The 15646-nt window shown below is 44.4% G+C and overlaps 1 protein-coding gene across 40 annotated transcripts in view; it reads left to right on the top strand.

The window, feature by feature from the left end:
- The window catches only part of LOC118227313 (receptor-type tyrosine-protein phosphatase delta-like), a 333188-nt gene that overhangs the window by 110597 nt on the left and 206945 nt on the right, over positions 1-15646 (top strand). For all 40 annotated transcript variants that reach the window (XM_035417571.1, XM_035417614.1, XM_035417570.1 and 37 more), the window contains exon 5: positions 6564-6608. The gene's annotated coding sequence lies outside the window, so the exon portion shown is untranslated. The remainder of the gene's footprint in view (positions 1-6563; positions 6609-15646) is intronic.

Genomic DNA, 15646 nt, shown 5'->3' on the forward strand with positions numbered 1-15646 from the left:
CTGTTTCAAGGCCAGTGCTTAATCTGGACCGATCGATGTGTTCCCCGCCTGTGTTCACAGCTTTCACAGCTTTTACATGTCCATCGCATGAACTTTGCTACCGATGAACCATTTAGATTTAACAAAACAATCATTTAGATTTAACGAAATACTTAATACAATCCACACAGCTGACTTAAGAAATACTGCATATATATAAATAGGCACTACCCTTTCGAATATATGCAATATAAATATAAATAAATACAATTTGAATATTTATTTAAATAATATTTATATGTATTGATTAATTTAAATGTGTATCTTTAATACAAACAAACAGTATGTCACTTCTTCTTCAACACGTTTTGGTGATTCTCAAAATTGTGGATCTGCATTTGTAAAGAAAACTGGAAATAAAAAAACATTTGAGCACTTGCAACTTAATCAGAGTTAAAGAGAAACATTGACTGATTTGCTGCATCTCAGCGAGCAAAATCTAGACGTGTAAAACGAGGGGTGTAAATCTAGGTGAGAGATGTTTTGACATCAAACAGACCTGGTTAAGCTCAATATACTATAGCTCAGATTTTAACTGGATGAAGCTTTTCAACCAAGTGTAGTTCCGGGTTTTCACCTGAACACCTAGACGGCGTCTCACCGACATTTCACCACAAAACTGTTCACTGGGGTCCAACAGAAGATCGCAGTGTGAAATCTGGCCAATCACTGCCCGTATCTCTGTAGGCACTCTGCATGCCCATTTTAATTGGCTGTTGTTGGAGCTGGCTGTTGTAAGGTCATAGTTATGGAGTATGTTTTTTTTATTCCATTTTTACCTGATATAAAGTGGTTGTGTAATGGTGATGTTACTTGTGTGGTAATCCTACAAACGTCCTGTGCATACTGGCATCGCCCTAAGTATTCTGCAAACCAGATTTAATATGCAGGACAAGATACAATACTTCTGTTAAATAATTATTCACCAGCAGATGGCAGTATTGTGATATGATTTCCCCTTTCTTCTAAATTCATAGCAGTATGTTTCTCAATGCGTTCATCTAACGGAATTTTTGCTCTGAAGATCCACAGCTGCTTAATTTAAAAAGGTTTTACTATGGGCCTTGGTAACCAGAAAGTGCCTGATTATACTGCAGTATATTGAAATATTGCAGTTTATTTATAATGGGAACAAAGTAAGCCTATATATCTTATTACTCTATTTAATAAATCCAATTTCTTCAAAGAATTTGAGGAGTCCTCTGTTAAAGCAATAGTATTAATACATATTTTAAAAAATATTTTTAAGCATGCAGGTAGTCTGAAGTATTTTAGATACGCCGAGAGGATTCATTGGTATGAACACGTGAATTTGTGACAGTACGGATTATTAAAATTCCCCTTCGTTTTTAACGGGTGCGCGTTCCTCTGCTAGCATACCTGTACAGAGGCCAGTTCCGTACAAAGGCATCTCTGTTCCGTACGCGCGGCGGGGGGCGTGTCTGGATGCGCAGGGAAGGGAGCGAGGCGGAAAAGCGCGTTCGCTACATCAGCCCGAGTATATGGCACGTGAGCTTAATGACAGATGCAGTTGTCGGCGAGCAGCTGCCAGCGTCCTGACGGAAGCCGCGGAGCGTGGGCGGTACGTGACAGGGCCAGGGGGGGCGAGTCTTCATGGGGATCCGTGCGAGCACTTGGGAGGGGGGCGCCGGCTCTCGTGACACACCCGGAGCCGCACGGGGGAGGACATCAAAGCGAGACGTTTGGTCTTTCGAAAGGGCTGCTTTCTTTAGTCTACCAAACAGCGGCTTCCTAATTGAAACCTTTCGGTTTGCCGTTTTTTAATTAGGGATGTTATGGTTTGGGTTGTGCGGATCAGGAATATGTGATTTATGTAAGCAACCGCTTAGACAGTGAGTCAGTAAGAAAACACTGGGCAATGTTTTCCATTATTTTTTAAGAAAAATCCATTCTCACCATTCATTCATCCCAAGAGTTGCTTTTGTTTTTTTAGAGGGCCAACTCCAAAAGAACTTTATAAAATGTGGTAGGCCTACAATATCCTTGTGAAAATTCAGTTTTATCCCCCGTAGGGGTCATGAGTCTCTGATCTTACTCTCAAGAACCATATTTATTATACTATGCTGAAACATACACATCGAGGGGCATTTAACAAAAATAAAACAATATTTGGAAAACATTTTCACATGTTTTTGTCAACCAAGAAGACAATGTCATCCGAAGACAAAAATGTCAAAAAATGTAAATACTTACCCTTTTTTTCTGCCGGGTCTCTGGGGTGCATATAGAAGGACATTTTAAAGATGGTCCTAACTTCAGCTCTTAGGAAAACCGGTGAAACAGAGGAGATAAGGGACAGAGAGGAGGACAGGGAAGACCAGACCAGTCTGTGAATCTGAGGAACAGACAGCTACAAGGGTAGAGTCCGTCTGTAATCTCTGTCTGTAATCCCAGCCGCAGGTGCTCGAACACCCCCATTTGACCCAATCTGAGAGCGGCTACTTTAGCCTTAGGAGTGCTGAGGATGTATTAGCAACGTGTTCGCTTCACTGCCATCACCATCATCTTTATTTAACGAGCGGTGGCTCTTAAAGTGTTGGCGAGCGCCTGGAGTCACCGCTTCGCAGTTCTAACGCGGCGTGCCGTGGGAAGATTTAAATTAATCAGAGGTCTTCCGCCGAGCCAGTGCCTACTTTGGAGCACGAGCGGAGAGGGCTAATGTGTCCAACGTAGCGAGCGTGCTTTAAAAAAAAGAGCTTAGCTCAACCACCCAAAGTTCCCTGGGAGCTGTACGCCCCGCCCCGCCCCCGATGCATTTTTAACTCCCCCCCCCACCAAGGTTAGCGGGATTACAACGCGACAAGTCGGACAAGACCATTATTTTTAAAGATTCAGCGCAGACGCGCGGGATCCGCGTGCGTAGCCTCACCTTCGCTCGCTGACCTTTTCGGGGAGGGGGTGGGGGGTGGGGGGGGGGGGGGGGTGAGAGCATAACAACGCCTTCTTTTGTGTCTGCTTTATGGTTATTGCTCTATCCCAGCTTAAACAGGCTGGCGTGACAGCGCTAATGGATTTCGGGGGGGGGGGGGGGGGGGGGGGTAACCTACGGTTCCCGTTTTGCTCAGCTGCGTCCCAAAGTCACTTGCGCGTGCCGGCAGCTGATGATGAGGACAGCTCTTCATTTTCCCCCTGGCCGAGCACAGTAAAAAAACTCCAAAGTAATCACTTTGCCTTATCCCCACCGCGCGCGAGAGAGAATGGCTAAATATGCTCCATCGCTCGCCCGCGTTTTAGCGCCTTCCAGTGAAATACAGTAGCGTGTAGCGGCTCAAGGTAGGGCCAGCTGTGCGTGATGGCGCTGTCAGCATTACCCGCGCTAATTTATGTGTGCCCCTGCCCCCACCCCCCCAATGCGTATGGCGTAAAATCTTTAAAATCTTTTAACTGATAACTATGACCTTTTCAGCCATGTCATTTTAAAGAAATTTTTGTCTAATTGGTGTGTACCCAGTGCATTCATTCATACACATTTACTAATTAGCATCTTCTACATTAATGGTAATTAGGCCCCGGCTTTAATTAGATATACATGCTGAATTATATTTATGAGGTAAAATATTGATTGAGTGACTCTTGGTGTCCTTTGACACACAAGCACAGTGTAGCCCTGTGTGTGTTTTTTTTTATTCTTTCAAGGGTGCTGATTACTGAGGTCATGTATGGTGTCACTGTCCATATGAACATGGCCTCTGGTATCTCACAGTGACTGGAGTAGACAGGAAGGGTCCTTACTGCACAGCTGCTTGAGAGAGTGTTTGGCTCTTAATGCATTTCCCACGCGTGCAGTAGTACTGTCTTTTGCTGCACGTTTTTCAAATGTGTACTCTACTGAATGTGCAGCATGCACCTGCAGCATGGTGGTGTGTGTGTGTGTGTGTGTGTGTGAGTGAGTGTGCGTGTGTGTGTGTGTGTAGGTGTGTGTGTGTGTGTGTGTGTGTGAGTGAGTGTGCGTGTGTGTGTGTGTGTGTGCGTGTGTGTGTAGGTGTGTGTGTGTGTGTGTGTGAGTGTGTGTATCTGAGTGTGTGTACTTGTGTGTGTGGTTCAATCATTTGATCTAGACGACAGTGATAAACAGGCTTTCTGTTGATTGTCACGCTGAAACTGAAGAGGTCTCCCGCCAGATGTTGGTTAATGTCATCCTCACATTAATTTGTCTGTCTGCTTGTGTAACTCACTGAGTAATTGTGATGAAAGTGCAATGATTGTTCAGAGACAGTCAAATGTCAGGGGTTGGCACCCTGTTCCAATTGCCTATCAACCTATTCCCATTATAGTATACTGTATGAAGGGCATGTTCTTGGCAAAATTTTAAGTAGAATTTCTTGCAGTTATCAAAACGATCTCTCACTAACCTTCTACAGTGGGCAGAAGCTATAGCACAGCATGTATATCCTAAGATCCAGAAATCTGAAATGTTTGTTCCCTGTAGGGGACATTTAACTGTCACTGGTCTTAGTCTTAAGAACCGTATATTCTACCATGCTGAAACCCACACTACAGAGAACATTCTGTAAAAATTAAAATCCATACTTTTCTGAAAATATCTTCACTGCAGCATGCTTTTGTCATCCAGGACACTTTGATATTTCGGAGGTACTGTCAATCACACGCGATGCTGAAATGAAGTCTTGAGTAATCGGTTATTTAAGATGCCACAGTGCTTTGCAAAAAGGCAGGTGTTTTTCCTGTATATCTTTCATAGTCTTTTCAGTTGTTTTCCTTTGTCTGAAATAATCGACACACAAAAAAAAAAAAAGTTCTTTTTGACATAATTAGTGTCTGTCTTCGTCGCTGCACGCACATCGAAACGTTCAGTGTTCAAATCAACTCTGACAGTGTTCTTTTTTTTTACCCAGTGTATTTCATCCCATTCTGACTCATACGAGCCCAGTTTGAGTTTCAGTAACACACAGCATCCTACTGTTCAGGCACATATAATACAGCCCTCTACTTCCCTCCTCAGCCACCTTTCTAGAAACATCCAGCCCCCCCCCCCCCCCCCCCCCACCCAGGTAACACACAGGCCCAGCCTAGCATAGCTTCAGCCACCTGCCAGTGAAGAGTACAGGCTGCTTCTCACTTGGTAATGTGTAACCGAACGCATTCATTATATATTTTTTTCATTTTCACCACTCATGCCACAAAACTGTTCGGAGAGACTGAACGTCCCCCACATCTGTCTCTGCATCTTTATTGCTAATATTCAAGTGCACCCAGGAGAGGAAACTGCTTTATTTTTCTGCAATTTCCTAAAACATTCCCCCCCCCCTCTTCTTGGGCTGCACAAGAGCCTAATCATGCACTCTAACAATGTACTGTATGTCCACAAGCCTGTGTGTTCACAGCAACGTCTGCTCGTGTATTTAGGAGGAAATACCCTGAGATAGCTCCTCTTGCAGTGTTAATACTCATATCACAATGGCTCGTTTGTTCAGCAGCTCTGAGGAAAATGAGATGATGGAGTTTTTTTATTTTTTTATTCGTTTAAGCAGAACTCGATCGGTAATTAATTAATACCCGAGTGATTTCACCTTCCAGCGAGTTTGGATAATTTCCCATCCCCCGAACCAGACGCGCTTCATTAATTAGCTTTATTACAAAGGTACCATTCTCTACTTTCTCAGTTAAGCCTGTAATATTCGGCTTAGTCAACACAGAAAAGCCTCCACCAAGCATTTTATGAGAGAATATTTAATATTAACGGCTAATTTATAATTTTAGGTTTAAACGAGTTAAATTGTTTTTTTTTTTTTGATTGCTTAGTCATTATGCTGAAAAAATGTAAATGAACAAAGCTTTTATTAGCATTTAAGCACACACGTATGCGCCACACTCACACACACACACAAGTACAGTCACACATACACACACACACACACATACACACACACAAGTACAGTCACACATACACACACACACACAAGTACAGTCACACATACACGCACACACACACACACACACACACATACAAGTACAGTCACACATACACGCACACACATGCATACACACACGCAAGTGCATGTCGGTTTCTCCTTATACCATGTCATTCAAGGCAGGAAAAGGTCACGTCTTTATTCTGATTGGCCAGTAAATTTTCACACCTTAATGACATCTCACATCCAATTGGCAAGGCCTAATCAGCCTCATTTCTGTCAAGCACTGTGCACCTGAGTTCATTATTTCTTTTGTCAGCTACTCTAAATCACCTGCACACAGATTAGTTAAAAGATAATGGTTTTTGCCATTTTTGTATAAAAAACCCCTTAAAATAGGCAGTTCGATAAGGCTTTCGCATGTTTTCACCTTGAATCCGGTAAATTCAAATCGTCCCCCACCACTCGGATGTCGAGATTCTGTTGCTGGACTGGTAACCATGACTGTGGCACACCTGTTAAATGAAGCAAACTTCTATTTGTGCAGTCCTTTGCATAATAGCATTGCTTAGTCATTCGCTGTGAAGCCACTCATTCACAGCAACGTTTTTTTTTCTTCTCTGCTTTCAGTTCACTCTCCTGGGATGGGCGTGACAGGATGATCTGTGGAGGAAGGTAAGAGTGTCTGAACTGCGTCTGCATTCACACACTGCAGGATATCGGAATTTATAAACTAAAAGGGGGTGGTGGGTTTTTGGTTTGTGTGGGGGTTTCCTGAGGGAAAATATTATTTGTACAGAATCTGCTATGGATTATGGGTAATCTGGAAATTTTATGACAATCATTAGATGGAATTTGTGTTGGGAGAAAAATATATGCCACCAAACTAATTCTGATGTAGAGCTCAATAGGGAAGACTCAAGGAATTTGTTATGTAAATGAAGCATTTTTGCTTGTTGTTATGTCGCACAAATATGCTTAACGGGCCTCAAAATGGCCTCCACTCAGTGTTTCTCGGCTGATGTTCTGGCGTGACGGAGGTGGAGGCACGCAGAGGAACTGCGGTGATTCAGAACAGGCAGGGTTAATCGCCGCTGCATCAGAAGCATAATTATGGCGTGCCGCACCGCGGGTGCTCCAGGACAGAGGTAATGGGAGCGCGGCAAAGGAACAATGGGTTTCCCGCGGCTCCAAATCACACCTTGCCCGAGTGAGCCGTGCCCGCGGCCTCCGTGCCCTTTCAAGCCCCGCTGAACGGGAGGCCGGCTGAAAGTGAGCAGCTCTCCCGGCCCCCGAACGCCAGGGTGCGATGAGTGACAGGTCAGAACTGGGGGGGGGGGTTGCCATGGGCAGGTTCTTAGCAACAGTGTCCGCAGAGCATTGACCAGTGCGCCTTGAGTAGGTCTGACCACTCCTCTCTCAGAAGGTAGCGTTGTAATGCAGGGGCGTGTGCAAGAGTGTGGTTTCCAAAATGATCTATTCATTCAGAATATTCCCCAGAACTACATTCAACAATTTTATGACCTTTTCAGAAAGCTACGCTAGCAGGCTTATGGATGTATTCAGTGTTGACGTCATTCTTTTTGAGCTACCATTCAAAAGGAGTCAGCCCTTCAATTTTAACTACATTTTTTTTCTCAAGTTCATATTATAGATAATTAAGATTGTTTCCTCACGTTTCAGATGACAGCTCTGTTGTGATTGAATGTTTGCACGCAGCCAGGCCGATCATGGCTAGCGTTCGCAGTGGCTGAGCTTGGTATTGATTTACTAATGCAAAAGGAAAAATGTCCTGAAAAGTGTTATAGAATTACAGGGGTTCAAAGAAAAAGAGAAAAAGAAAAAAAAAGAATTTTGGCCGAGTTTAATGGTGGCTGATTAGACCTGCTGCGAAGGATAAGGTGGAGTCTTTCAAGCGACGAGCGCAAAGGCGCCTAATCAAAGCGTTTCTAAAGCAACCGCAGTTCTAATCAGGGTGTGTATAAATAATTCAAACACAGCCCAATGGTGGGAAAAAAAAACACACTGATGAGTGTAAAGCAAAGCGCTGATGGTTTATTTTTGTGTTGTTGGGTTGAGTCAAGGGGGAACTGATTACATGGGATGTGTGTATTGTGGTGTTCATGGTAATGCAGGGTAATCTCAACCTTAGTGGCGTCCTCCTATCAGCCAGGTCAGATATTTATCGATTTCAAAAAGTGAAAAATGAATGTTCTCATTCAGCTCATTATAAATTAAGATAAAAATGTATTGTGTTGATAAAGTTAAAACTGCAGTCATCAGTTCTGTCTGAGGTACACTATATGTGGGTGCTGCTTGCGCATAAGATCAGCAGGTGACAAATACAGTTTTTATACAGTGATAATTTCATACATTTTATAAAAAGCATGCCCCCTGTCCTTTTGAGTGAAATGAGTGAAAATCTGGAGTGGATGTAAAGGTGGCACCCGCCATCTTGCATCGGCTGCACATTTAGCAGACTTCACATTTCAACACTTTCCAGCAGACGCTGTTAGCCACAATGGCTTACAGAGATAAAAAAAAATTAAAATTAAAATTAATACATGCAATCAGTTTTATTCAGCTGGGCGCTTTACCGATGCGATTCAAGTTAAGTTCCCCGCTCAGGGGTACAGTAACAGAAACAGTGCCTCCACTAGGAACTGAACCCAAAACCTTCACGTCGCAAAGCCCAGTTCCCTACCCATAATGCTACGCTGCCAATCATCTGTGGATTACCCACTGTGACAACCAGTCTATTATAAGTAGGGTTATAGTCAGTCGGCTGACTCGACTCTCTGCATATGTATGAGCTCACAGCACTATGGAATATTAGGCGTCGTCAGACATCTCCTTCGGCTGTTTACTGAAGTTCACTCTGGTGCCAGTTTGAAGGAGTTGGGAGTCTGTGGAGGGAGTGATTTCAGACCAAGAGTGAACAGGAGGACTGGTTAGTTTGTTCGGTCATGCCCAAATTTTCGACTTTAGCTGGAGGTCCTCTCCGATGCAAATTAGACACGTTAAAACGATGCCGCATTATTTATTTCATATTATTGAGTTACAGCTTTAAGTAGCTTTAAACCTGGACAAATGTCGAGCACGTACGCAATATGAGAGTAAAATTTATTTTTAAAAAGTTAAAAATAAAGTTTCACGGAAAAAAGTGTGTTCGCTGAAAAGTTTCCGGAGGCGAGAAAGATACACTCTTCTTTTCAATCTTTAATTTCTCTCCGCGGTGCCCCAGTACAGCTGGCTTCGCGGACGGGATACGCGGGGGAAAGCTTTCTTAAATAAAACATCACTTTTCGGTCCAGTAAGCACAAGGTAATGTGGGACCGAAGGGCCATTCATGTGGAATAGCTTCTTCTTTTTTTTTTTTTTACTTCGTGACATCATCTTGAGAAGTGCATCTCTTTTCAGAAATTTAGGGCCATGTTTCCACAGTTCAAAAATCCCCAGTATTAGTACTTTTTTTTTTTTTTTTTTAAATGGGGAAAATATGCACATGGAATGCAGCCACTCATTATACGAGAATGCAGAAAGTGCCCTGCAGTGATCATGTTCATTATGAGTGCATTGTGCATTTAAACACCAGCATTGTGAAAGTACACACACACTCTTACACACACACCCACGCACACACACACACACACACACGCTCACATGCACACACACACAAACATTTTGTTCTGTACCATTCGTTAGCAAACATAAATACACGCATGAGAATCTATCCCCCCAAACTTGTGCTTTTAAATAACTTGCGTTACACAAATAATTGGCTTTTCCTTTTCGGTATTGAAAGGCTTCCAGTGACGACTGAGGCTGAGCAATAGCTCCCAAGCTGTGAGGGTATTCTCTGTAGGAGACCTACCATCTGCAGCGCTCACACAAGCCTGAGCCGCACGAAGCAAACAAGCAAACATTCCCCGCGGCTGCTGGCTCCGAGTCCAGGTCTGACTCCCATGTCCGCCCGGGCGCTGACACTTTTGCGGTTTTTGGACGAACGTTTGCCCGATAAACAAGTCAGACAAACGGCCAGCCGCGCGCCCACTCAAACACCCCCACTCACACGCGCTCGCGCACACACAGTGCATGTTCCATCCATTTTATGGTTCTTTAAATCATTAGGTTTATGTACATTCTCTTATATTTCCGATATTAAAGAAAAACATTTTAACAAACGTACATATGAGTATGGATATTACAGCAGTCTCTGTGTAGGAGTAATGCAATGAAGTAAAACTGATGTATCTATTGATAACTAATATTTTCTATGATAGGATGCAGAACTATGATTTGTCTCTGTATTTAAACTGTTTTCTGTTGAGTTTTAGCAACGACGGAATACTGCCATTAAAGTAAATTAAGAATTTACCATGTGTGCATTTGCTGTTCAGTGTTAACACAAATCAGGTCTTTTAGCAAAAGCAAAAAAGACACGTATTTTTGAGGTTGAGGATGATGGTGGTTTGATCTATTGTTGGATATTATGATTTGAAAAAACCCCTGGGTTCTGGTGCTTAAATTCTATGGCAGTGATCTTCATTCTCGGTCCTGGAGGGCTGCAGTGTCTGCTGGTTTGTGCTGTTACGCGGCACTTAATTGATCAATTAAAGCAGTTGATTACACAGTTAACTCACCTCACCTGGTTCCTCGAGTCTGAATCGTTTGCTGATTTATACGGCGAGAACAACAAAGCAGCAGACCCTGCGTCCCGCCAGGACCAGGAACAAAGATCACCGTTCGGTGGCCTTGAAGAACAATCAATTCTAAATTCGATACGTGGACAATTTTCCCATGGTTATTTTTTTATTTTAGCCCAATTAGTGCATCGGTGCGCCCCCTGCTGGTCAGGCAATGAAGGTTCAGGTTTTTATTTAGCGGTGATTGCTATTGCGTACCCTCTGCATTTTCCCTTCGCCATTATAATTCTCATAAGTGATTAAGTGTCAGATAATGCGCAGATGTTCACGATCAGTTAATCAGCATCTTTCATTAATTGCGCTCGGGATAATTATCGAATAACGACTTTGATTATTTCCAGGCATGCCAAATTGTACGCTGAACTTTCTGGCGAATGTCAATAGCTTGAACGATTAGATATGCATGAGGGTTACGAGGTCACGTGGGCTGCGGAACAGGAAGAGGAACTGATAAACGGTTTTATTGTCCTACAGTGTTCATCAAAGCTTGTTTTATCCTTTGAGATAAAAATGCAACCCCATAACCTGTTTTTGGGTTTACACACATGTTGAGCATTGTTATGAAGTAATGTTCAGTTAGGTTGTGTGAAGGGATGTGGGTGAAATATTAGGTCTTAAACTGGCTTTATTTTGATATTAAACATTTGATATTAAAAATTAATCATACTGTATTTATGATATGTAACTATATGGAGCACTCAAGTCTGCATAGATGCACCACATTAGTGGATAGGGAGGAGAGTGAAATGTTAATCTTTCTCTACCCTGAGCCAATTTAGATGTAAGTATGTAAGTAGATGTAATTTAGATGTAAGATCTGCACCTGTGCATGATGATTAAGAAAGGGAAAATCCCTGTGTGTGTAATCACAGAGGCTAACTGTGTGCGTGTGCTCATTTACATGCGTGTGCATGTTTCCACACGCACACGTGCACCTCATCTGTCATGGATTCAGTTGTGCAGTCATATTTGTTTTGCGGTTTTATTGCCCAGCTAGAATGTATGCCATAATATTAATGCATATATTTGGCACGATGAGTATTTTTGAACATTATTTTATGTTATCATATTATTGGCAATATTGTTACATACAGTAGGCTCATCCCATGCCTCATATACACACAGTGTGCAAGCTGTAATGTGTAACACAGAAGGGCTCGATATCAGCCAGCTGGACGTTTGGACGCAGGCATAATGTTGTGACAGAATGTGAAGGTGGTAGTGGGGTCAGGCATGTTCAGGCGTGTTCAGTTGTGTTCAGACGTGTTCAGTCGTAGTGGAATTCCTGATTTACTCCTGCCTGGGGCTGTGTGGCTGTCTATAACTGGGGTCGACCTTTAACTCGATTTAACCCTGTCCCAACAGCGGTGAACTGCAGCGACACTCCAGCACACTGACTCACACGTACACGTACACACACACACACACCGATCTCAGCTCACTCACACACACACACAGATCACAGTTCACTCACACACACATACACTCCCACGAACACACAAACACACACACACACACACTCACAAACACCCTCCCACAAACACACATGCACACACACTTTCATATGCAGTTTATCTAACGCTAATTATTGAAAATCCATACTCTTTCCTGTGAAACAGTTATAAATATATATATATATATATAAATCGTAATAAGAAAGTGCTGAAAAAAATATGTGACGTTCCCTTCATCACGGTGCATTATAGTTCAAAACATCTTTAGCCCAAAGTATTACTGCCAGAGCCTCTAGCTGAATGATAGCTGAGAAAATCATTTGCGAGAGATCTTGTCAAGTAGACAAAGCCTTACCCCAGGCGAGGGGTTCTGCAGCCCGGCACGTCAGAAGAGCTTTGGATGTCTTCCTCCCGATAATACCCAAAAGATAAATTTAATTGCACAAGAACAAGACCTCCAGCAAAAACATAGAACTCTTTTTTTTTTTACTGTGTACATATTCGGAGACAATGTGCTTATTATTAAAGAGACGTTCGCAAGTGTGGAGAAGCTGCAGAGTTGTTATGCTGACCGCACTGTGTTTGTGTTCATGTATCTATTGATATCGACCACATATCAGCCCTATGAAAAATTTTTATATATTTTTTTTTCTCAGTAAAGTGGTCTGTAATTTAGTAATCCCAAAATACATGTACATATATATATATATATATATATATTATATCTATCTAGCTACTTACATATCTATCTGTCTACACTGGTGTGTAATATATATTATCCCCCTTTAGTCCACATATACACCCCTGCTAACATTCATCCAATATCTATACGCGCTTATCCTGGTCAGGGTCATGAGGGGTGCTGGAGCCTATCCCAGTGTGCACTGGGTGAGAGGCAGCAATACAACCTGGACAGGCTGCCAATCTATCGCAGGGCACACACACCATTCACTCACCATTCACTCACACAATTATTCCTATGGGCAATTTAGAGCCTCCAGTTAACCTAACCTGCATGTCTTTGGACTATGGGAGGAAACCGGAATACCCGGAGAAAACCCACTTAGACACGGGGCCTCTGCTGACAGATGAACACATTTCACATGTATGTATATAAGGGGGGGGTGGGGGTTTCTTAGAGGGGGTGAGGGTAATGGGGGCGCAGGATAACACCTGTGACTGCTCAGGCCTCGCTGGACTTTGCAGATCCTCTCTCTGGATCTTAAGCAGTTCCCTCTCTGGTGTCTCAGCCTTCGCTGAAGTGCTGGATTTAGGCGAGTCTCTCCCGTGTCCTCTACTGTGCACTGATAAGCTGAGGCTCCCTGATGCACGCATAGCTTATCATACCCAGAAAAACTAGAGTTAATGCACATTAAATTTACTCACCTTTCAGTCGGGGTTAATATGAAATAATAAAAAAATATGGTCAATGAGTTAGGAAGCTTTGCTTCTCAGCCAGCCCCCCATGACCCTGACCAGGATAAGCGAGTATAGATAATGGATGGATGGATGAGTGAATGAATGAATGAATGAATGAATGAATGGATGAATGAATGGATGGATGAGTGAATGAATGAATGAATGAATGAATGAATGGATGGATGGATGGATGGATGGATGCCTCTCAGTCTAACCACAGAAAATTCCACCGACACAAAAGAAGGAGAGAGAACCCGGCTGAAGATGAGCGGATCGCAGCGTTTCTTCGTCTTTTGTTTTCTAATCGCACCGCTGCGTGATTGATGAGTTTCGTTCGGTGAGCATCGAACTTGCCGAACTGTCGAAGTAAAAAAAAAAAAAAAAACGGAACTTTTTTCTTTTCTTTTTTAATTCATTCCTTCCTTCTTTTTTTCTGCTTTTTAAGTGGGAGTTGAGGAGGAGAGCTGATTGAAGGCGGGCCTTTATCTGCCCTGTGCAGCCGTTAGCCGGAGCCCGGTCCAGCGGGGGAGTTCTCTCGCGCAGCAGGAAGTGCTCTGTCACCGCCTCTGCCGTCGCCCAATCCCAGCAGGCCTCGCTGAATAATGGAACAGGGCGCGCGGGCACCCGACCCCGTCACTCTCTCTTAATAGAGCGTATCGATCGCGCCCGCCGCTGCCGCCCGCTTGGCGGCGTCGCGCGGAAACCTGGAGCTGAACCGGCAGCCCCCACTGTGCTGGGACAAAGCCAGCATGGTGTGTGTGTGTGTGTGTGTGTGTGCGGTCACAGACTCGTGCGGCCCTGGGGCTGACTCAGGGACTGACACAGCGAGCGTATTGCGTGACTCTGTGTGTGTGTGTGTGTGTGCGGTCACAGACCCTGGGGCTGACTCAGGGACTGACACAGCGAGCGTATTGCGTGACTCTCTGTGTGTGCCTGGTGGGATCTCACTGGCTGAGGGTGTGAAATGGGCTCTGCCACGGCTGACAGGGCAGTCAGGGTAAACTGTGGAATTATGGGGGATTCACACACAAGGTAGGGACTGGGCTGAGGTGAACACACAGACAACCGCTTACACGCACACACACACACACACACACAACCACACACACGTACACACAGACAGATATACGCACACACACACACACACACACATATTTGCAATAAGGCATGAGAGGACATGGTGTTTGGTGTGTATTGAGTTAGGGTTGGTGTGTGGTGTGTTTATAGGGTACGTCTGCGCAGACGTACGCACAGCTGACAGTCCTCACCCCAGATATCCCCAGAGCAGTGTCTCTCAGCGCAGATCTAATCACCTCTGCTGGCCTGCTGGGGGGGTCACGGGGGGTCACTGTACGATGCAGGTGGACAGTTACTGGAGGTCGTGTGGGAGAGGCACTCAATCTCCCGGGCGTGTGAGACTGACTGCTCTCTGCCCGAGCGTGAAACGCCTTTATTTACCTGAGAACACAAGGCCGTGTTAATTCGATGACCACGGTGCTTAAATCACCCAGGCCCCCCCCCCCCCCCCCCCCCCCCCGCCCCGTTTCTGCTGACCCCTCTCTCGCGCGCGCGCGACGGGCCAGAGAGAATTCCGTCCGCGCGGAGGCCGACGCCGTTTGACGGACAGTTTCAATTAAAAGGGCGTTCGCCCCCCCCCCCCCCCCCCCACCCCAAGAGCCCCCGGTCCTGCCCTGCCGAAGAGAAACCATCCGAGCATCCATCTTCCTCTAAATCTGCCCCCATCTCTCTCCCGGCCCGGCCCGGCCGGAGACACAGACAGACAGGACCTCCGCCCCCCTGTGCCTGATTCGGGAGCCAGAAGCCGTACCTCAACGCCTGCCTCCCTGCCCAGTTTATCTGCTGTTCAAAGAAACACCTGCTTCTCCCCCACACAATGGAGTCTTTTACTGCCGCAGCGCTCGCTGGCTCTCTGTAGAATGCAGTTACCCTTTGTGTCATTTACTGTACTGTGGGACTGTGTTTCAGGTGCAGTTACCTTTACCTGCCTTACCTGTTATGAAATATTAGCAAATTTGAGTATATGTAATACATACACCAGAATAATGTTCTACAAACATCACAAACATTTTACATCTCTATTTAAAAATGATATACTGCATACTGTATATTTCCA

The sequence above is a fragment of the Anguilla anguilla genome, chromosome 5, assembly GCF_013347855.1.
Source record: "Anguilla anguilla isolate fAngAng1 chromosome 5, fAngAng1.pri, whole genome shotgun sequence".
NCBI classification, from domain to species: domain Eukaryota; kingdom Metazoa; phylum Chordata; class Actinopteri; order Anguilliformes; family Anguillidae; genus Anguilla; species Anguilla anguilla.